This window comes from Saccostrea cucullata, unplaced genomic scaffold (genome assembly GCF_032062105.1).
Source record: "Saccostrea cucullata isolate Sc308-1 unplaced genomic scaffold, CSIRO_AGI_Scuc_v1 ctg1729, whole genome shotgun sequence".
NCBI classification, from domain to species: domain Eukaryota; kingdom Metazoa; phylum Mollusca; class Bivalvia; order Ostreida; family Ostreidae; genus Saccostrea; species Saccostrea cuccullata.
The window spans coordinates 102,712-126,310 of record NW_026940911.1 but is presented as its reverse complement, the minus strand read 5'-3'; positions in this window follow the sequence as shown (position 1 = coordinate 126,310).

Genomic DNA, 23,599 nt, shown 5'->3' with positions numbered 1-23,599 from the left:
TAATATTTATTATTTATTTAAAAAACATAAAACTTTTTGTCTAAGAAGAAAATTATTTACCATTTGTTTTGAAATCGATTTCAACTGCCTTGAAATTGTGAAATATACCGTAATCTTGCAATTGGAAAGGGCTTCTACAATAACGTGGGTTGATTTGTTTTTGAAATTGCTTTTGAGTAGAAAAGAGAAAACGTTCAGTTATATTAGCTAACTATTTGACTTTCCATCGCAGATTTCTTTTCTTGGACACATGTGGTTGATAAATTGCCTTGTTCTGACATGATTTTTTTTTACCTATATCGTCAACAAAGAGACATAATACAATAAATGTCATTAACAAAATAATCTATGTAAACTAAAAAGAAGGGTCTCAGAATAGATCTCTGCGAAACACCTGCCTGAATAACATCCAGTGGACTATACTCCTTTGTTTTGTTTTGTTTTTGTTTTTTTCTATTCATGGCCCGCTAGCTCTTTCGAGTGCTTCAGTCAAAGGTTGAAGAAGATGTCCTTCACCTCCTTAAAAGTAAAATAAGCTGCGACTTTGATGTTAAAATTTTCTGTTGCAAAGTTGCCATTAAATATTTCAAAGAAAAAGAAAATTTATAAACGTCTGTTGTTAATATTTGTAATAGAAGAACAAGCTCTTAATGATACAAAATTACATTGTACAATATTGTTTTCGTAAATAATAAAAAAAAATATTTGATTGTTCAGAGATCTTTCTTTTGAAACAATTTAATTCTTTAATTTAGTCTAATTGCACATAAAGGTTTAAGTTACATATAAATTAATCATAATGACACATTTTTATAGCAAAATAAAATTATCACAAATCAGCTTATATTGCTTTAAGTATGGAAGGCTTTTAATTTCCAATGTCATCAGAAAAATACAGTAACTTTAGTTAAATAACTCTGATATCTATTTCTTTTTCTCCCCCAAAAAGCGCTCAGCGTATGCATTTATAGATAAAAGGTTCTCTACCTCATTTACTCAATATCTACTGTATAGAGACAAATATAATTAAACAAAATGTGTGCTCAACTAAGATTAAAATTTCTCGGTAAATGTATATTTTTAACATACTTTAAAATGTTACCACCTTTCAACGTTAAGAGAATGGTTCAATGTCTTACATGTAGTAACGGAGAAGATGCCTAAAGTTTAACAATGAACAAGGTCGTACATATGGTACATGTATGAGATGGTCATATCAATGTTATGCTTCATAAATTCTAGATACAGAATGGGCACGGTGACATCCACGAATGTTATTGTGTTAAAATAATTTCTTTTTAGTATACCGGTATATACACTGTACCACTGACTAAATATATACAGATTGTCTATATGTAGTTGTAAATCTTTATGTCTCTCAGTTTGTATATTAAATAATTTTTTGCTTAATTTTCAGGATATGCAATTTTCTTTTTTTTTTCTTTTGCGAAGACCAGGGGATTTCATCTCAGTCAAATTATATTTGATGAAACATGCTTTGAATTCGGGCTTGGCTGGACAGATTATACTTATCATAATGTCCCCACATTGTCCGCTTCATACAAACATAAATCAAAAAACTTACCACAGCCAATAAGTCGAAATGACATCAGGTCAAATCACAAAAAAAAAAACCAGTAACCAAAGCGTAAGGTGACATGATAAAGTACATAAAAATGTAGAGTTCCTTGTAATTTAGTGGTTATACGCAATATGTCAATTCCTGATTTAAACAAACTGGTGGGATAAACCGACCTATAATAATAATAATAATAATAATAATAATAATAATAATGCTTTATTTAGAGAAGGTAACCCGATTAGTACCAGGTACTATTCTTCCCCGGGGCCTTCTAATTTCAAACAACATATTACATAAAATGATACAATCAAAGATAAAACATGTAGAGTTCGTTAGTGCATAATGTAATGTACATCTAAATGAGATATAGATTCAAAATTAATAAAGAAGTCAATATTAATTGTTCAAGAGACATTGTCTTAAACAATAGTAATAGTCAAACATCTTGTACAAAGGACATATTCAAACATTTATTTATATACGTTGGCTAATTATAATTTTTTCTACATTTCGCTAAAAATAGTAAGGTTGGTGATAATTTTATATGTAATGGTAGGTTATTCCATAAATTTACACCTGAATATTGAGTAGAATTTGTAAATAAAATTGTTCTATGTTTTGGTAAACGAAGATTATAATTTAATTCTGAACGTAAGGAATAGGAATCATTGCTATGAAAAACAAAACAAAAAGGTCCTGGAGATATTCGGGGCTCATACCATAAAAAGTTTTGTACAATAAAATACACTTATGTAGTGTGACTAATTCAAATACATTAGCCATCCCAGTTTTTCAAACAATGGTTTTGATTGTTGTCGGGTGCTAATCAAGAATAATTCTAGCAGCCCGTTTCTGAAGTTTATGAATTCTTTCAATGCTAGTTTTAGATGCATTGCCCCATATTGTAAGACAATAGTTTATTGAAGGCAAAATATATGCATTATAAAAAAGTTTTCTGGTATTTAATGGAAGAAATTTCTTAATTTTCCCGGAGTGTAAATAACTTGATTTTAAGGATTTACAAACTGAATCTACATGATAATTATAATGAAGATTTTGATCTATATAGACACCTAAGAGTTTTTCAACATTAACATTTTCAAGCTTTTCTCCAGAAATTTCTGTATTAAGTTCTGGAATATCTAATTTTGACCTTTTTTGTTGTGTACACATAAGCATAGATTTTGATTTGTTCGTGTTCAGAATCATTTGGTTCTGTAAACACCAGTTTTCAATTTCGCATAAATCATAATTCAAAAATGTTTCAATATTATGTACATTGTTATCAGAGTCATTTATGTACAATAAAAATAGCAGTGGACCTAAAATAGATCCTTGGGGCACCCCTGCTGATAGGTAAGATATCAGAAGAACATGCACCAATTTTCACTTTGGGTTCTTTCATTTAAATAAGACGAAACCATTTAATTGTAAGTAAATAAAAGTTATAGTGCCTCAATTTCTCAATTAAGAGATCATGACTGACTAAATCAAATGCTTTACTGAAATCTAGAAATGCTATGCCAGTGAGATTCCCTTGATCCATTGCTTGCAACCAGCTGTCAGTAAGTTGGTTAGTGCCGTTTGGCAAGAATGGAATTCCCTAAAGCCACTCTGTGAGTTTGTAATGAGGTCAAAAGCTCTGGTGAATTCACGTACTTGATTAGCAACATGTTTTTCAAAAATTTTTGATAAAGTCGGTAAGATTGATATTGGTCTGTAATTACTTGGATCATTTTTATCGCCCTTTTTATATATAGGGGTGACTGTGACTTTAGCTTGTTTCAGATGCAAAGGAAAGATGCCATTAGTAATGCTAGTATTAATTAGATGAGTTATAGGCTTAGAAATTATATCAGCAGAGAGTCTTAAGAGGCGGGGACCAATGAAATCTATACCTGCCGATTTATTAATGTCAAGTTTGCATAGCATTGAGAAGACCTCGTCTTGTCTTATAGGAAGAAAGCTAAATACATTTTCATCATTAAGTTTTGACTTTGTGAATTCTTTCAACTTTTCTGGTTTAAAGTTACGCTTTGGTAATTCATTTAATAAATTGCTAGAAATTTTTGTAAAGTGTTCATTAAAAACATTGACAATACCTTGTGTATCGTTAATTTCTGATCCGTTGTCCTTAATATGAGTAGGAAAAAAATATTTTGGCTTTGAGGATAAATGGTTCAGATAGCTCCAGAGTTCTTTAGGATTAGAGCTCTCCTCAATAGCTGATTTATAATAAGTACATTTAGCATTATTAATCAAAAGCGTAACTTTATTCCTCCAATGTCGAAAATTTTCAAAGTCTTTGTGTTGATGATAGTAATCTCGTAATTGTCTAGCATCATTAATTTCTTGTGTTAACCATTTTGGACGAGACTCAGTTTTCACACGTTTAGTCTTTACTTTAGCGTGACTATTTAGAATAGTATTAAACATATTGTAAAAGTTCGCTAAGATATCGTTAGGATTGTCCAAATTCGTAAGGGCATCAAAATTGACACTTTTTAAATCGGAAAGAAATTTTTCTTCATTAAAATTCTTAAAGTCGCGTTATTGAATTTCAGTGTGTTTTCCCTTACGCTGCATGCTGTTAGATCTGCGTGTTGCACAAACAGGGTAATGGTCAGACATAGCTATGGGTGGTACTTGGATTTCACAGATGAGGTCAGGTTGGGTAGTGTAGAAATGATCAATAAGGGTAGATGAGGTGTTAGTAATTCTAGTAGGTGTGGTAATTAATTGAGTTAATCCAAATTCTTCTAGTGCAGATGTCCAGGATAGAGGGGGGTCTTTTAGTAGATCAATATTAAAGTCACCTGTAAGTATGATTTCTTGGTCATCACAGCAGGAGGCACGATTTATCTCCCTAGCTAGGTCCTCCACCCAGCAGGTCGGTGCAGATGGTGGGCGATATGCAGAACAATAGAGGATAGGCTTTGTGTTTTTTAAATTGATTTCTAACCATATTGTTTCTATGTTACTAATTTCTAAATCTTGTCGACGCTTATAGGTAAATTATTTGAGACATAAATAACTATTCCACCACCTCCCTTATTTTGTCGATCTTTTCTTTCAAGTACATAACCATCTATATTCAAATCTGCGTCACCAATTTGTTCATTTAAAAAAGATTCACAAAGCCCCAACACATCCATAGATCGTTCATTTTGTAAAATTAATTTCATTTCGTCTAATTTTGGTAGAAGATGACACACGTTAAAATTTCCGAAACGCAAACCTTTTTTAACTAGACCAAAACCAGAATTTGTCGGGGCACATTTATTAGAGATGTTTATTGCTTTGGTAGAATTTAGACTTTCAGGGCTAGGGCTTTTGTTTATCTCCTGTTTAGAATTAGATTTTTGCTTAGTTTTGAGATAATGTATATTTTTGGCAGCTGAAAATTCTATTTGAGAGTTTTTTAAGATACATTTACATGAATTTTTGTTACATTCTGAACATAAAGTTTCGAGAGGTAAAAAGTTATTTTGCAGACTTAATGAAATACTCTCTGTATATTCGGCCAGACATTCGTTGCCCCTGTTCTAGTACGGACAGAACTTTTGTTTGTGGCCAGGTTCCCCACACTGCCAACAGTCTACTTTGCTCCCATGTCTACAATTCCGGGATGAATGGCCTTGTTCTCCACAGAAGTAGCAGCACGTATATTTTATCGATGCAGAGGGAGCCGGTACTTGATGTTGCTTCAGAACTGGGACATGCTTATTGTATAGTTTCAACAGAGAGGCGGTTCCTTGGTCAGATAAATGTATACCGTCCTTCCAGTATAAAGGGGAATTCCAGGCTTTGAAAATTTGACTTGATTTAATCACTGTCGCACCATACTCTTCGCACACAAAACGGATAGCTTCATTCACATCAATGATCAATGCATCTTTTCGAGGCATGACTTCACAAATGAAAACATTAATATTTGAATTCCTCTTCTTCAGATCCATTATTATCTCGGAAAAGTCATTTTCTACTGCTTCCATATTCCGTTTATTTGAGGCATCATTTCCTCCAGCCTGAATTATGACATTTTCTAGAGAAGACACATCGTATTGCTGCAATTTCTTACGAATATAAGAAATGCTGGCTCCTCTGTTGGTACTCACACTAACATTTGAACATAACCCACGGGTTTTAATACGTTGCAGAATTGAACTTCCGATCAGGAGTGTAGTTTTCTGCTGGTTGCTAGATGTGGAATTACGTTGTTTCTGGACGGAATTGTTTCCTAGTTTCCGGTGCACAGGTTGTTGTGGTTCTGTGTTTGTAGAGCTTTCTTTCATAGATACTTCTGGTATAACTTCATTACACTGTACATGTCTAGAAGTGACATTGTTAGAAGCCTTTGGCAGATCATTTGTACAATTGCCTTTATGTTTGAGGACTGTACAGGTTGTCTGAGTACTTGAACTGGTTACACGTTTATTTGCATTTTCACTCAGTTCCTTTTTTAACGACTCGATTTCCTGCGTTAAGCGTTGAACAATTGATGAAAGTTCCTCCACGCGTAAGGCAGAATTACAGCACCTGCTGCATTCTTTAGTTTCATTACACGGAGCATAATTCGATAGGTTCCTCCTTGGCGTAGATGCCATTTGTGGCGGCGGTTGGGAAATAATGATATTTGTTTCATTTATGTCACATGCGTAAACACTTATTTCCTCAATGAATTTCTCGCACCATGATGATGCTGTACTCCCCTGAATATGGAGTACCGATGAACTCCTATGTGACTGTTGAGTCATTTGATTTTTATTTGCACGCATATTAATGCTTCTTATCTCAATATTAAGAATTTATACCTACACTTATATTGCACTACAATGTTTTGTTTTATGTCAATCAAAGATTAATAAGTGCAATTTTGTTTTACATTTTTTTTAAATTAAAAATATGGTTAAAAAAAAAACTTTTTAAATTTCATTTATCTTTTTGATTTTTTTTAAAGTCTAGCGAAACGAACTATTAAAATGCTCTAACATAAAAAATGGTGCACGGCAATGCATCTCATTGTGATTGCTTAAGGTACCGTCTACTTAAATCATACATGGTCTATTTTTATTAAATTCAACATTAAAAGAAATTCGACTTTTCCTGTTTGATAGATGAGTTAACAGTTTGAAACTCAATCAAACAAAGCGCCCAATTACTCCGTAGAACAATCAAAGGCGCTGTTCTGTATGGGTACTGCTTTGCCAGTTAGCAGTACTTGTTTAGTGAGATAAACTCACAAAGCATTGTAAGACCAAACTTAACATGCGACATTGCTAATGAGTGAGTTACTCTCTAGTCTTTTATAGTATACAAGCCTGTTATTCGTTAATTTTGCCTGAACATTTGCATAATCGTTTTGTCCACGTTGTTCAAAGGGGCATAATTTGATTATCGAACTTTGTTAGAAACTTACATTATGCAAATTTTGCCACTTAGAATCAGCCGCAAGAGAAAATTGTATATAAAGGGTAACTTTGGAGGGTGGATGGTGGGGAATGTTTCTAAAGCATTGACTAGTGAAATATTTGTGCTTGTTGAAATACAAGTATACCTGCACCATAATGCACTCTGCTGCAATGCAGTGCAACACATTGTGGTGCCTAGCAAGTTATCCAATCAAAATCAACTTAGTCAATTTGTTGTAATCGAATGAATTGAAAATATGATTATAAACTGTTTATTTAGTGTATTGAAAGGAAATTAAGAACAGTTGAATGAAATATTTCATTCAAATTTAACTAATATATGACTATTTCTCTTTCATGCAAATCAAGGAATTGTGTCGAAGAACTCTTTCGACAAAGTTATACGCATTGATAATTTTATTTTCAAATGACTAGTTTGGGAATGCGCAAAAAAAATTCCTTTAATATTTTTATTCAATTAGTGCTTTGAATTATTTAATCTTTTATAAAAAAAAAAAAAAAAGAACCAAACAAACTAGATGAAATAGTTTATTACCATTTAATTGATATGTGACTGTTATCTTTCATACAAATCTCAATAAACACTCCAGCACTTACGTATATGTCGAAGGACTCTTTTGATAAAGTTACATATATTGATAATTTTTTATCGAACGACTAGTTTGGGTATGTGCAAAAAAATCCTTAAATTTTCTTCTCAATTAGTGCTTTGAATATCTTTTTGAAAAACAAAACAAAACAAACAAACTGGATGAAATATTTTATTTATATTTAATTAGTATGTGACTGTTCTCTTTCATACAAATCTCAATAAACACTCCAGCACTTACGCGTATGTGGGAGGACTCTTTCGATAAAGCTATGTAGTGATAATTTTTTATCGAGCGACTAGTTTGGGTAAGCGAAAAATATCTGGAAGGAATGAACTCCTATGTGACTGTTGAGTCATTTGATTTTTATTTGCACGCATATTAATGCTTCTTATCTCAATATTAAGAATTTATACCTACACTTATATTGCACTACAATGTTTTTTTTTTTTATGTCAATCAAAGATTAATAAGTGCAATTTTGTTTTACATTTTTTTTAAATTAAAAATATGGTTGAAAAAAAAAACTTTTTAAAGAACTATATGCACTACAATGTATTTTTTTTTTTTATGCCCCCACAAAAGTAAATTTTGAAAACAAAATGTTTTTTTATTTTTCCATGTCAATTTCAAAGATTAATAAGTGCAATTTTGTTTTACATTTTTTTAAAATTAAAAATACATTTTTCTGGTTGAAAAAAAAAAATTATTCTTTTTAAATTTCATTTATCTTTTTTTTGATTTTTTTTATTTATCTTTTTGATTTTTTTTAAAGTCTAGCGAAACGAACTATTAAAATGCTCTAACATAAAAAATGGTGCACGGCAATGCATCTCATTGTGATTGCTTAAGGTACCGTCTACTTAAATCATACATGGTCTATTTTTATTAAATTCAACATTAAAAGAAATTCGACTTTTCCTGTTTGATAGATGAGTTAACAGTTTGAAACTCAATCAAACAAAGCGCCCAATTACTCCGTAGAACAATCAAAGGCGCTGTTCTGTATGGGTACTGCTTTGCCAGTTAGCAGTACTTGTTTAGTGAGATAAACTCACAAAGCATTGTAAGACCAAACTTAACATGCGACATTGCTAATGAGTGAGTTACTCTCTAGTCTTTTATAGTATACAAGCCTGTTATTCGTTAATTTTGCCTGAACATTTGCATAATCGTTTTGTCCACGTTGTTCAAAGGGGCATAATTTGATTATCGAACTTTGTTAGAAACTTACATTATGCAAATTTTGCCACTTAGAATCAGCCGCAAGAGAAAATTGTATATAAAGGGTAACTTTGGAGGGTGGATGGTGGGGAATGTTTCTAAAGCATTGACTAGTGAAATATTTGTGCTTGTTGAAATACAAGTATACCTGCACCATAATGCACTCTGCTGCAATGCAGTGCAACACATTGTGGTGCCTAGCAAGTTATCCAATCAAAATCAACTTAGTCAATTTGTTGTAATCGAATGAATTGAAAATATGATTATAAACTGTTTATTTAGTGTATTGAAAGGAAATTAAGAACAGTTGAATGAAATATTTCATTCAAATTTAACTAATATATGACTATTTCTCTTTCATGCAAATCAAGGAATTGTGTCGAAGAACTCTTTCGACAAAGTTATACGCATTGATAATTTTATTTTCAAATGACTAGTTTGGGAATGCGCAAAAAAAATTCCTTTAATATTCTTATTCAATTAGTGCTTTGAATTATTTAATCTTTTATAAAAAAAAAAAAAAAAAAAGAACCAAACAAACTAGATGAAATAGTTTATTACCATTTAATTGATATGTGACTGTTATCTTTCATACAAATCTCAATAAACACTCCAGCACTTACGTATATGTCGAAGGACTCTTTTGATAAAGTTACATATATTGATAATTTTTTATCGAACGACTAGTTTGGGTATGTGCAAAAAAATCCTTAAATTTTCTTCTCAATTAGTGCTTTGAATATCTTTTTGAAAAACAAAACAAAACAAACAAACTGGATGAAATATTTTATTTATATTTAATTAGTATGTGACTGTTCTCTTTCATACAAATCTCAATAAACACTCCAGCACTTACGCGTATGTGGGAGGACTCTTTCGATAAAGCTATGTAGTGATAATTTTTTATCGAGCGACTAGTTTGGGTAAGCGAAAAATATCTGGAAGGAATGAACTCCTATGTGACTGTTGAGTCATTTGATTTTTATTTGCACGCATATTAATGCTTCTTATCTCAATATTAAGAATTTATACCTACACTTATATTGCACTACAATGTTTTTTTTTTTTATGTCAATCAAAGATTAATAAGTGCAATTTTGTTTTACATTTTTTTAAAATTAAAAATATGGTTGAAAAAAAAAACTTTTTAAATTTCATTTATCTTTTTGATTTTTTTTAAAGTCTAGCGAAACGAACTATTAAAATGCTCTAACATAAAAAATGGTGCACGGCAATGCATCTCATTGTGATTGCTTAAGGTACCGTCTACTTAAATCATACATGGTCTATTTTTATTAAATTCAACATTAAAAGAAATTCGACTTTTCCTGTTTGATAGATGAGTTAACAGTTTGAAACTCAATCAAACAAAGCGCCCAATTACTCCGTAGAACAATCAAAGGCGCTGTTCTGTATGGGTACTGCTTTGCCAGTTAGCAGTACTTGTTTAGTGAGATAAACTCACAAAGCATTGTAAGACCAAACTTAACATGCGACATTGCTAATGAGTGAGTTACTCTCTAGTCTTTTATAGTATACAAGCCTGTTATTCGTTAATTTTGCCTGAACATTTGCATAATCGTTTTGTCCACGTTGTTCAAAGGGGCATAATTTGATTATCGAACTTTGTTAGAAACTTACATTATGCAAATTTTGCCACTTAGAATCAGCCGCAAGAGAAAATTGTATATAAAGGGTAACTTTGGAGGGTGGATGGTGGGGAATGTTTCTAAAGCATTGACTAGTGAAATATTTGTGCTTGTTGAAATACAAGTATACCTGCACCATAATGCACTCTGCTGCAATGCAGTGCAACACATTGTGGTGCCTAGCAAGTTATCCAATCAAAATCAACTTAGTCAATTTGTTGTAATCGAATGAATTGAAAATATGATTATAAACTGTTTATTTAGTGTATTGAAAGGAAATTAAGAACAGTTGAATGAAATATTTCATTCAAATTTAACTAATATATGACTATTTCTCTTTCATGCAAATCAAGGAATTGTGTCGAAGAACTCTTTCGACAAAGTTATACGCATTGATAATTTTATTTTCAAATGACTAGTTTGGGAATGCGCAAAAAAAATTCCTTTAATATTCTTATTCAATTAGTGCTTTGAATTATTTAATCTTTTATAAAAAAAAAAAAGAACCAAACAAACTAGATGAAATAGTTTATTACCATTTAATTGATATGTGACTGTTATCTTTCATACAAATCTCAATAAACACTCCAGCACTTACGTATATGTCGAAGGACTCTTTTGATAAAGTTACATATATTGATAATTTTTTATCGAACGACTAGTTTGGGTATGTGCAAAAAAATCCTTAAATTTTCTTCTCAATTAGTGCTTTGAATATCTTTTTGAAAAACAAAACAAAACAAACAAACTGGATGAAATATTTTATTTATATTTAATTAGTATGTGACTGTTCTCTTTCATACAAATCTCAATAAACACTCCAGCACTTACGCGTATGTGTGAGGACTCTTTCGATAAAGCTATGTAGTGATAATTTTTTATCGAGCGACTAGTTTGGGTAAGCGAAAAATATCTGGAAGGAATGAACTCCTATGTGACTGTTGAGTCATTTGATTTTTATTTGCACGCATATTAATGCTTCTTATCTCAATATTAAGAATTTATACCTACACTTATATTGCACTACAATGTTTTTTTTTTTTTATGTCAATCAAAGATTAATAAGTGCAATTTTGTTTTACATTTTTTTAAAATTAAAAATATGGTTGAAAAAAAAAACTTTTTAAATTTCATTTATCTTTTTGATTTTTTTTAAAGTCTAGCGAAACGAACTATTAAAATGCTCTAACATAAAAAATGGTGCACGGCAATGCATCTCATTGTGATTGCTTAAGGTACCGTCTACTTAAATCATACATGGTCTATTTTTATTAAATTCAACATTAAAAGAAATTCGACTTTTCCTGTTTGATAGATGAGTTAACAGTTTGAAACTCAATCAAACAAAGCGCCCAATTACTCCGTAGAACAATCAAAGGCGCTGTTCTGTATGGGTACTGCTTTGCCAGTTAGCAGTACTTGTTTAGTGAGATAAACTCACAAAGCATTGTAAGACCAAACTTAACATGCGACATTGCTAATGAGTGAGTTACTCTCTAGTCTTTTATAGTATACAAGCCTGTTATTCGTTAATTTTGCCTGAACATTTGCATAATCGTTTTGTCCACGTTGTTCAAAGGGGCATAATTTGATTATCGAACTTTGTTAGAAACTTACATTATGCAAATTTTGCCACTTAGAATCAGCCGCAAGAGAAAATTGTATATAAAGGGTAACTTTGGAGGGTGGATGGTGGGGAATGTTTCTAAAGCATTGACTAGTGAAATATTTGTGCTTGTTGAAATACAAGTATACCTGCACCATAATGCACTCTGCTGCAATGCAGTGCAACACATTGTGGTGCCTAGCAAGTTATCCAATCAAAATCAACTTAGTCAATTTGTTGTAATCGAATGAATTGAAAATATGATTATAAACTGTTTATTTAGTGTATTGAAAGGAAATTAAGAACAGTTGAATGAAATATTTCATTCAAATTTAACTAATATATGACTATTTCTCTTTCATGCAAATCAAGGAATTGTGTCGAAGAACTCTTTCGACAAAGTTATACGCATTGATAATTTTATTTTCAAATGACTAGTTTGGGTATGCGCAAAAAAAATTCCTTTAATATTCTTATTCAATTAGTGCTTTGAATTATTTAATCTTTTATAAAAAAAAAAAAAAGAACCAAACAAACTAGATGAAATAGTTTATTACCATTTAATTGATATGTGACTGTTATCTTTCATACAAATCTCAATAAACACTCCAGCACTTACGTATATGTCGAAGGACTCTTTTGATAAAGTTACATATATTGATAATTTTTTATCGAACGACTAGTTTGGGTATGTGCAAAAAAATCCTTAAATTTTCTTCTCAATTAGTGCTTTGAATATCTTTTTGAAAAACAAAACAAAACAAACAAACTGGATGAAATATTTTATTTATATTTAATTAGTATGTGACTGTTCTCTTTCATACAAATCTCAATAAACACTCCAGCACTTACGCGTATGTGGGAGGACTCTTTCGATAAAGCTATGTAGTGATAATTTTTTATCGAGCGACTAGTTTGGGTAAGCGAAAAATATCTGGAAGGAATGAACTCCTATGTGACTGTTGAGTCATTTGATTTTTATTTGCACGCATATTAATGCTTCTTATCTCAATATTAAGAATTTATACCTACACTTATATTGCACTACAATGTTTTTTTTTTTTATGTCAATCAAAGATTAATAAGTGCAATTTTGTTTTACATTTTTTTTAAATTAAAAATATGGTTGAAAAAAAAAACTTTTTAAATTTCATTTATCTTTTTGATTTTTTTTAAAGTCTAGCGAAACGAACTATTAAAATGCTCTAACATAAAAAATGGTGCACGGCAATGCATCTCATTGTGATTGCTTAAGGTACCGTCTACTTAAATCATACATGGTCTTTTTTTATTAAATTCAACATTAAAAGAAATTCGACTTTTCCTGTTTGATAGATGAGTTAACAGTTTGAAACTCAATCAAACAAAGCGCCCAATTACTCCGTAGAACAATCAAAGGCGCTGTTCTGTATGGGTACTGCTTTGCCAGTTAGCAGTACTTGTTTAGTGAGATAAACTCACAAAGCATTGTAAGACCAAACTTAACATGCGACATTGCTAATGAGTGAGTTACTCTCTAGTCTTTTATAGTATACAAGCCTGTTATTCGTTAATTTTGCCTGAACATTTGCATAATCGTTTTGTCCACGTTGTTCAAAGGGGCATAATTTGATTATCGAACTTTGTTAGAAACTTACATTATGCAAATTTTGCCACTTAGAATCAGCCGCAAGAGAAAATTGTATATAAAGGGTAACTTTGGAGGGTGGATGGTGGGGAATGTTTCTAAAGCATTGACTAGTGAAATATTTGTGCTTGTTGAAATACAAGTATACCTGCACCATAATGCACTCTGCTGCAATGCAGTGCAACACATTGTGGTGCCTAGCAAGTTATCCAATCAAAATCAACTTAGTCAATTTGTTGTAATCGAATGAATTGAAAATATGATTATAAACTGTTTATTTAGTGTATTGAAAGGAAATTAAGAACAGTTGAATGAAATATTTCATTCAAATTTAACTAATATATGACTATTTCTCTTTCATGCAAATCAAGGAATTGTGTCGAAGAACTCTTTCGACAAAGTTATACGCATTGATAATTTTATTTTCAAATGACTAGTTTGGGTATGCGCAAAAAGAAATTCCTTTAATATTCTTATTCAATTAGTGCTTTGAATTATTTAATCTTTTATAAAAAAAAAAAAAAAAGAACCAAACAAACTAGATGAAATAGTTTATTACCATTTAATTGATATGTGACTGTTATCTTTCATACAAATCTCAATAAACACTCCAGCACTTACGTATATGTCGAAGGACTCTTTTGATAAAGTTACATATATTGATAATTTTTTATCGAACAACTAGTTTGGGTATGTGCAAAAAAATCCTTAAATTTTCTTCTCAATTAGTGCTTTGAATATCTTTTTGAAAAACAAAACAAAACAAACAAACTGGATGAAATATTTTATTTATATTTAATTAGTATGTGACTGTTCTCTTTCATACAAATCTCAATAAACACTCCAGCACTTACGCGTATGTGGGAGGACTCTTTCGATAAAGCTATGTAGTGATAATTTTTTATCGAGCGACTAGTTTGGGTAAGCGAAAAATATCTGGAAGGAATGAACTCCTATGTGACTGTTGAGTCATTTGATTTTTATTTGCACGCATATTAATGCTTCTTATCTCAATATTAAGAATTTATACCTACACTTATATTGCACTACAATGTTTTTTTTTTTTTTATGTCAATCAAAGATTAATAAGTGCAATTTTGTTTTACATTTTTTTAAAATTAAAAATATGGTTGAAAAAAAAAACTTTTTAAATTTCATTTATCTTTTTGATTTTTTTTAAAGTCTAGCGAAACGAACTATTAAAATGCTCTAACATAAAAAATGGTGCACGGCAATGCATCTCATTGTGATTGCTTAAGGTACCGTCTACTTAAATCATACATGGTCTTTTTTTATTAAATTCAACATTAAAAGAAATTCGACTTTTCCTGTTTGATAGATGAGTTAACAGTTTGAAACTCAATCAAACAAAGCGCCCAATTACTCCGTAGAACAATCAAAGGCGCTGTTCTGTATGGGTACTGCTTTGCCAGTTAGCAGTACTTGTTTAGTGAGATAAACTCACAAAGCATTGTAAGACCAAACTTAACATGCGACATTGCTAATGAGTGAGTTACTCTCTAGTCTTTTATAGTATACAAGCCTGTTATTCGTTAATTTTGCCTGAACATTTGCATAATCGTTTTGTCCACGTTGTTCAAAGGGGCATAATTTGATTATCGAACTTTGTTAGAAACTTACATTATGCAAATTTTGCCACTTAGAATCAGCCGCAAGAGAAAATTGTATATAAAGGGTAACTTTGGAGGGTGGATGGTGGGGAATGTTTCTAAAGCATTGACTAGTGAAATATTTGTGCTTGTTGAAATACAAGTATACCTGCACCATAATGCACTCTGCTGCAATGCAGTGCAACACATTGTGGTGCCTAGCAAGTTATCCAATCAAAATCAACTTAGTCAATTTGTTGTAATCGAATGAATTGAAAATATGATTATAAACTGTTTATTTAGTGTATTGAAAGGAAATTAAGAACAGTTGAATGAAATATTTCATTCAAATTTAACTAATATATGACTATTTCTCTTTCATGCAAATCAAGGAATTGTGTCGAAGAACTCTTTCGACAAAGTTATACGCATTGATAATTTTATTTTCAAATGACTAGTTTGGGTATGCGCAAAAAAAAATTCCTTTAATATTCTTATTCAGTTAGTGCTTTGAATTATTTAATCTTTTATAAAAAAAAAAAAAAAAAGAACCAAACAAACTAGATGAAATAGTTTATTACCATTTAATTGATATGTGACTGTTATCTTTCATACAAATCTCAATAAACACTCCAGCACTTAGGTGTATGTCGAAGGACTCTTTTGATAAAGTTACATATTGATAATTTTTTATCGAGCGACTAGTTTGGGTATGCGCAAAAAAATCCTTAAATTTTCTTCTCAATTAGTGCTTTGAATATCTTTTTGAAAAACAAAACAAAACAAACAAACTGGATGAAATATTTTATTTATATTTAATTAGTATGTGACTGTTCTCTTTCATACAAATCTCAATAAACACTCCAGCACTTACGCGTATGTGGGAGGACTCTTTCGATAAAGCTATGTAGTGATAATTTTTTATCGAGCGACTAGTTTGGGTAAGCGAAAAATATCTGGAAGGAATGAACTCCTATGTGACTGTTGAGTCATTTGATTTTTATTTGCACGCATATTAATGCTTCTTATCTCAATATTAAGAATTTACCTACACTTATATTGCACTACAATGTATTTTTCATTTATGTCAATCAAAGATTAATAAGTGCAATTTTGTTTTACATTTTTTTTTAAATTAAAGATATGGTTGAAAAAAAACCTTTTTTAAATTCATTTTTTTTTTATATTTTTTTTTAAAGTCTAGGAAAACGAACTAAGGGACCAGGCAAAATTTATCACAATGATATGGGACCAGTACAAAACAAAATTTTCATTTCAAAAAAGTACGTGCCCCATGGCATTCGTATTAAAAAAAATTCTGTCCCATGCCTTAAGAAATATTAAAAGTTACGGTCCCATGGTTATATCTTAGTGTTAGTGAGATAACTGGAACAAAAGTAAGGATTCTTTCAGACTATAAATATTTCAAACATCGAAAAAAAATGCTTGTTTGTTTGTTTGTTTTTGTTTATTTTCATCTGTTGTAATTTTTTCCATTAAAAGATTTATATAGTCATTTGTATCCTTCACTTCAGTTTTAAAGATATGATTTTTTTTGGTTGATTTTTTTTAAAGTAAATGAATATTTCATTAGGGTTAAGTACTGTAAGTCATGTTTGGGTCCCATTGGTATACTTAATGCTAAAAATTGTTTTTGTCCAATGGTTTCCTTCGATGAAAAAACTCATTGTCCCATGCCTGTTTGTACCGGTCCCATCATTGTGATAAATTTTGCCTGGTCCCTTAGTGAGCTAATTTCTTACAATACCTCTAGTTTTACCTATGACGTCACATATAGAAGCTTCTGGATAACATTTGATAGGGCGAGTTATTCCCCTTTACACATTACCGTAAAACAATATATAGCAACACATGGACATTATGGGAGGCGGGGGGTATCATTTAGTGAGCTCATTGCTCACAATACCTCTAGTTTATACACTGAATTGACGACGGATTTTTCAGTTATTTCATGATCATGACAATGAGCACACGGCAGGTGTGACCGGTCGGCAGGGGAAGCTCACTCCTCCATGGCACCTGATCCCACCTCTGATGATTCGGAGGTCCGCGTGTTTGCTCTGCTCCTGTTTTGTATTGTTTCATGGACTTTCATATTGAATACTATTCGTTATCTCCTGATCCTTCTTCCACAGCTAATAAGTTGCTCTAGAGTGACCCCAAGGCGGAAGTCTCATTCTAGAACTATACTTTCTCTTCAGAGGCACACTAGCCTCACTTCAGAGCCTCACTTTCCCTTTAAGAATTGGTTCGAGGATACTAGAACATTACCCCCCTTGGATGTCTACTGAAAATTAGGCTCTAGATCGGTACTTCCCTGGTAGTTCTTCTGTTGTAAAGTCATTAATTCCCCAGGTTCATTCTGTAGTAAAACGTTCTGGGGAAGACTCGGTCTAGAGTAGAAGTCTGACTATAGGGGATGTCTCAATCTACAAGACCGAAAAGGCGACAATATTTGGGACAATTTTTTTTATTTCCTGTCATAATTAACATGATCAATAAACCATTAATGTCATAAATACAAATGACTTGCAAATTTGGACCTGCATGATTGCTTAGAGTTTTTTTTTTTGATGAAAAAACTGAAAGGAATTCATGGTAGGAATGTTCGAATATTGAACATAGTCTCCTATTATTGTATAGATTACATGTACGATCATACCAATTGATTGATCATACCGTGTCTGTACAATAAATATACTATTGTGTTTCACGGGACATTTGCCAGAATTGCGATATGAGTCAATAAAGATATCCCCCATTAATGCCACGATTCCAGCAACCATTTTTTAGGATCTTCAGACATTGTTCTGTCAAGGTCATTGTAAACATATAGAATGAAACTTTTCCTTACTTTTCCTTTCCAAATGCCTTTCGTGACCAAAAAATTGCCAGCTTTAACTGATGTTCTAGTATCATGCATATTATGAGCAGTGAAAATATTTTACAAATTGGAAGCCACTCAATGCTATGATATACATGTATGTACATGTAAACTGATCCCGGCATTATTTTACACTGGACGTTTTAACTCCAACACTAAATCTGTACGAACGACAATAGATTCCTCTTAATGTCAGTTGTGTGAAAACGGCTATAGACCACAATACATGATTACCTTTCGTCCTGTCGCATCGCACAGACTGGTCCTACTTATGTGCCTATTAGGCACAAATTACACAAATTTCATGCAATGACCCACTCTCGACTGTCTCTCTGACACACGGGATACTTAGCAATGACCACAGATACACCTGCGCAAGCATTAAATACCCCAACAGCACGCGTAATTAGACGGTCGTAATAGGGAAAGAATCTTGGTTAGTGTCTCAATCAGTATCAAAAAAGGACCTGAAATAATATCAGAGCATTAATTAACAATGTATGAATTAAAACTCGTTCTTGAAAAATAGTACATGTAAATAAACAACAGCTTTTGTTTCACAAAGCATAGATCACAAGTAAAGAGATCGAGAGGCGATTTTGAAAGGGAGCACGTATGTACTTTATCTGCCTGGTGATTGATTTTATGCTGTTTTACGTCCCACGCATTTAAGAATATTTCACTCAAACAGAAACGTCCTCGTATACCAAATAAGACCTTTACACAAGGTCTTTGAGTAGTGGGTGAGGATTCTTCGGAGCTTTTGTGACATCTTAAGGATTTCACTGTTCGTGACGTGCTGACGCTTTGCTCATCGAGAAGTTTAAATACTACGTCACATTGTCACCACATCAAAGGAATTAAGTAACCGAGATCAAATGCAATATACGAGGGCCGTTCAAAAATTACGCGGACTTGTTGCACAGAAAAAAATATTTGACGACATAATCGGGCAAAATGTCACACATAATACAAAATAATCTTTGCTTATATGGTCTTCAAAATTTGATATCAAAATTTGGTAAATTGGTTTCAGGACATATCACTAAGTCACGGAGCAGCAAAATCTTCGACGTCACAGGCATTATAAAAAATATGTGATTGAGCTTTCATTTTCTCAATATTTTCCCAAGAGTACCTGTACAGTTTTAGTTACCTTATCTACTCAACATCCAAACACCATTTCTTGTCAAGCTTAGAATCTATTAAACAAGTAAAGAATATTCTTTTTTTTGTTTTAAAACCAAACATTGCAGGTATTTATGAGATATAGTGTGATATTGGTGACTCTCAATCACGCGCTCTTTTACAGTCCGGATAAAGTTTTCGTTGAAAATCTTCCCGTCCCCCCGTATAGCCTTTTTACATAGATCTTACGATCTAAAATTTCAATTTGCTATTTGTGGACGAATGTCACGAATACCCTAGTTTGCTACATGTCTTATTATGGATATTTTGGGTCTATGTTGGCGATATCTCGAGCATTACACATAATTATGTTCCCCAAACGAAGTTGGGGAACATATTGTTTTTACTCTGTTTCTTATTATTATTATTATTTTTCTTCTTCTTCTTCTTCCTGGAACTTTTTTGTCCGGGAATGATCTTGTAAACTGTTCGTCCGATGTAGGTAAAACCTTTTTAGGGTTAGTAGACATGTTATGTAGATTTGCGGAATCAAGGTCATTTTGTGCGCACGTGCTTGCAAGAGCGTGCACGTGCAACACGTGAAATGACCAATATAATAGATATAGCCACAACTGTTCTATTTTTAAATGAAATGCTTTGAAACTCATAATGTGGGGATATATTAGTAGTATAGACATGACGACATGGTGAAAATAGCAAGATCTCACGCGCATGCACGTGCACTTCGCTCTGATTGGCTGCAACTAAAGTCTCAATATCTTTCTTGTTTTTTGACGAAATCCTTTGAAATTTTGAACATAGCCATGCATTAGGATATCCTACAACATGAAATAAAGCAATTATCATGAAAACACGTGCATGCACGTGCGCTGCAATCTGATTGGCTGAAACTTTAAACAGCTATAACTCCCTTGGTTTTCAACCAAACAGGATGAGATTTGGAACATAGATAGATATAATGGACTTCTACAAGTAGGTATGGTCACCATGCAAATGCATACACGTGCGTGTACATGTGCTGCAATCTGATTGGTTGAAACTTTAAACAGCTATAACTCCCTTAGTTTTCACCCAAACGGGGTGGAATTTAGAACATAGATAGATGTAATGGACTTCTACAAGAAGGTATGGTCACCATGCTCATGTATGCACGTGCGTGCACGTGAAATGAGTAAAATCAAACATACACTTGAATGAGCGTATTTTTTTTAAATAATTTTGGATTAAATACTTTAATATTCAGTATATTAAAAATATAGATTGTGTAGACAAGATGATATGGTCATGACGCAAATGCATTCACATGTGCACGCGTGCAATGCTAAAGTTTAAATGATTTTTGTACACTTCTTTGTTAATGTTGTTAAAATCTCAGATGCATAGGGGCTGTCTTATTTAATGAAGCTTACAGGGAATATGGCACCAAAAGGGAGTTGGGGAGCGTTTGGGGAACATCTGTAACGGTTCCCGTTACAATTAGCACTAGTTTAACAAAATGTGGTGCGCCGTCAAATCAGGAGACGTCATTTTCACAGTCGTTTTCACGGGAATCGCATCGGAGAAAAATCACTATATTTCTGTTAGTACTTCAAATATCACGTCAGAAATCTAAATTCATAATAATTAATAGAACAATTTAAAGATACATTTGAGAAAATTGTCGAAAAATATCGCGAATTATAGAATATTAATGAGTAAAATTTTGAATTCCGCATGCTTTTGCTTCAAGTTTTTTGTCGTGCTCCGTACCTCTCCATCAGCGATATCAACATACCGATAATTTTAGTAGAATTTAAAAAAAACAGAAATTTTGCCCTAAATTTATTGGAATCTTTAACATACAATTTTCTGTGAAATTTCATAACTATATGACGTCTGTAAGAGTAAATAATAGCACAGTCCGCGTAATTTTTGAACAGCCCTCGTACACATCATCGCCAACGTTACGCGGGTTCAAATTCATAAAAGAGGAAAGACAGTCCAGCCGTCCTTTTATCGAATATTTCCTGCATATATCTAAAACACATGAAAATTCAACATGATGCATTTTCTCTAGTCTATATCAAACTGAAGCTGAAGTGATTTATTCCAAAGCAAATATGCCATTTGTATATGATTACTGTATTGTATACATGCCACATGAAATGTTGTGCATGATCAAAAATAATTTGGGGATTTTTACGTATGCTAACGCACCACCAAACGAAAGTTATATTTTACTTTTCAAAACTTGTTTATGATGTATTTGATATATTATTATTCTACATAAACAAAAAATAAAGCATTTAAATGTCTTAATTGATAAATAACTACAATGTTAACCGAAGCGTGACCATTTCATAGAAAACGTGAAAATCGTATCCATACGAATTTGGAGGGATACACCGTGCAAGCGGTACCAGATAGCCTCGACCGAAATGGTCATAAATTTCTCATTTTTACTTTGCATTTTTGTTCTTTATGTTTCTACTAATTAGAAAATCAGAAAAAAAAATTAAAGACCTACAGTATGCTGCATTTGATCCCAAGAAGAGCGTGATAAAACAGATAGTAGGGTGGAATTAATCGAGAAACTTTTTTAGTGCGCAATAAATGTATAATACTTTTTTCAATGAGCGGCACTGTAGCCAAGGTTAGATATGAAATAAAAAGAGCCAAACTCCAAGGACAAGGGTCATACTTAATGGTGCCAAGTAAGGTAAAATATAAAAGCCCTAACACGAACTTTCCAAATACTATGGCCAAAATTAAAGTTTTTCAAAAGAAGGTCAAATTCCAAGATCAAGGTCCAAAGGTCAAAATTCCTTGTATCCAAACAAAGGTCTTGTCACATTCAATTGTAAGCGTTAGTTCTGACTGTTCAACGTTACGACCAAGGTTAAAGTTTGAAAAATTGGCCGAACTCAAAGGACAAGGTCAAAAGTTCAAAAATTTGTGTACCATTGGAAAAGTCATGTCACAATAAATACATATATTAAGTATGAAACTCCTAGTAAATCATACCTGTTCAAAAGGTTTTGTAATTCTTTGCAAAAATGAATCAAACTCCATGGTCAAGAGGTCAATATGGTTGGTACCCAAAAAAGGTCTTGTCACAAGGGATACGCATGTGAAATATAAAAGCCAGAGTACTAAACGTTAGGGTCAAGGTTAAGGTTTTTGAGGACAAACAGACATACGGACAGGGCAAAAACTATAAGTCATGTAGCCCCTAATCTTTGATTCATTGGGAGATCAGGTACTTGGTACATGTACCTTGATTTGAAAATAACTTTCAGGTAGATTTGACAAAATACCAATTGCAAAGAATCGATATTAAATCCAAAACCAGCTTTTTTTTTTGAGAATTGAGAAATTAGCATTTCATGCATTCGTTATTTTGAATGCTATTAATTTTTTTTGTTTATTTAATATTTTACATCATTAAACTGTGCCGTTTACAACTACTTGCCTTTTATTATTGATCAGTCATTGGTTTATTTTTATCCCCCTGATCTGGTTTTGTCCCGGTTTATGGTCCGTTGGCGTGTTATGGCCGTCAATCACTGATTGAGCCTAGTGATCTCTTTATTGTCCGAGGTTTTTCAGTGAACCCTTAAAGCGTCTCAATGTTTGATACTTACTGACTTAGCTTGGACATACTTGTAGCCGCAGAAAAAGGTAGGAATCTTAGTTTTGAAAAAAGAAAAAAAATCAGTTTATTTGGTTTGGATAATAAAAGCAAGTTTGTGATTAACGAGATAGTGTTTTGAAACCAAATTTTACGTGGCCCAAAACAGACGCAAAAATCAGGAAAATGACTGCTGATGTCTGGACCAGATATGACATATTTCATTGATCTGTCTATCAAAATAAAATCATAGAAAAATTTCTTTTTACTACACATCGTAACGTCGCCCGCGTGGCGCAGTGGTAAGAGCATCTGCGCTCGAGTCGCGGAGTAAGTTGGTGATTCTTAGGTCGCCGGTTCGAATCCCATTGTATAATATGGTGAGCTGTCCTTAGGATGGGACCGTATAAACTCATGTCACATGTCACAGTAGGTGCTGGCACGAAAAAGATCCCTCATTGCTTCATGGCCCTAAGTGACGAGTAAAGGACAAAATTTGAAGTTCTCCACCGGCAAATGGTGTATGAGTGAAAAAAAATTCTCGAGAAGGATTTAATAAACATTTTTTTGAAAGAAATTAATTTGAGAAGAAATGTTTTTACTGTTCTTTGACCA